We start from the raw sequence: 1,664 nt of genomic DNA on the forward strand, positions 1-1,664 counted from the left end.
CTTAGCATCCTATTTAAGGAAACGTACACGTGCCCTCATTCCCCCGTGTAACTTCCCGCTCCATCATAACTTAACGAGATTTTAGGAGGTTTCCCTTAGAAGGATACGAGCTGGGGCGGCCCTTACCCCGTCGTAACATGCCGATTGGAATCTCAAGAAGACATCGGACCCACCACATGCCCGAAGCGTTCCACATCAGCTGCAGGAGTGGATGTTCGCCACCTGCTGTGGACTTGTGCAGGGACAAGGGCATCAAGGACACAGATTCTGCAGGAAATGGGACTAACTGCTACCAAGGAAGAGGACTTCTCCAAATGGCTCACCGACAAGGATAAGAGCAGGAGCCTTCTCCGTTCCCTTACAGAAAATAATTTGCATGGGTTTTTATAATATGCCTTTAGACAAGTTTGCATAATAAAAACAAAAAGATGACTAGCATACTCTGAAACATTGTAGAACCGCATGCATGTGGCTGTAATCTTTCGCGATACATCTCGAAGCATCTTCTGCGAGAAAGGAAATGATAAAGCCACGGCTCGCGACAATAAGCATCAATAAAGAATACAAGAATTGATCAGCGCGCTAGAATCACAGTGATAAGGCCGCATTCCGGCGTCTGTCGAAAAAGAAGAAATAAAGATTAGACTAATTCGTGGCATTACTGCCACTTAAAAATGCATTGCCTCGATACTCACAAAATAAACACAGGAACGTAAACAAAATACGGTAAATTAAAATACCTAGGGCCTATAGCGTGCGTAATAAGGTTTCAGGCGCACAATATGCGAAATTTCTGACCCAGCTCGGCGCCGCTGGGACATAGTCGTTCCGTCCTGTATGACATTGTAGACAATCTGTCCGAGGCGTCGAAAGACTCTGTGAGGTCCGAAGTACCACCGCAAGAGTTTGTAAATTATTCCACAGCGTCGCAAGTTGTATCGTCGGACGTCAGTGCGTTGCTGTTCTTTGATGCTCAGGCGTGTGAGTCGTCGAGCTTCTTCTGCACGCTGCAGGTCTTGCACACTGCAGTGTTGTCGCAGACTCCCTTTCATACCCAAGTCTGAACAGGGTAGCTCTGGTTGTCTCCTGGATGACCGTATTATACGCAAACACCACATGACACAGGATGGAATCTCATGTCCTGCGTTAGAGATCGACATACATAGAGAGCATGTCCGCGATAGTTTTATTCAGGCGCTCTGCAAGTCCCTTTTTCTGCGGGTGGTAGGCGATGGTCCACCGGTGGCTTGTTTTGCTGTACTTCGAGATGGATTGAGTGAGCTCCGCCATAAATGCTGTTCCCTTGTCCGTGATGAGCACTTCGGAGGCGCCGTTTTGCAGGAGTATGCGTTCGACGATGAACTTGGCGAATTCTGCTGCGGTGCCATGAGGCAGGATTTTCGCTTCGGCGTAGCGGATAAGGTATCCAGTGGCCACGATGATCCAATTGTTATCCGCAGAAGAAGTTGAAAAGGGGCCGAGCAGATCGATCCTAATTTGCTGAAATGGTCTACTCGAGGGTGGTATAGCGTTGAGTAGCCCAGTAGGTCTGATCGAGGGTGTCTTGCGTCGCTGATTCTCACGGAATGTTTCACATAATTCGCAACATCAGTAGGCAACCATGGCCAGTAGTACTTCTCCTGGATTCGCTGCAATGTGAGCGC

This window comes from Amblyomma maculatum, chromosome 2 (assembly GCF_055883805.1).
Source record: "Amblyomma maculatum isolate TAMU_Amacu chromosome 2, ASM5588380v1, whole genome shotgun sequence".
Classification (NCBI taxonomy): domain Eukaryota; kingdom Metazoa; phylum Arthropoda; class Arachnida; order Ixodida; family Ixodidae; genus Amblyomma; species Amblyomma maculatum.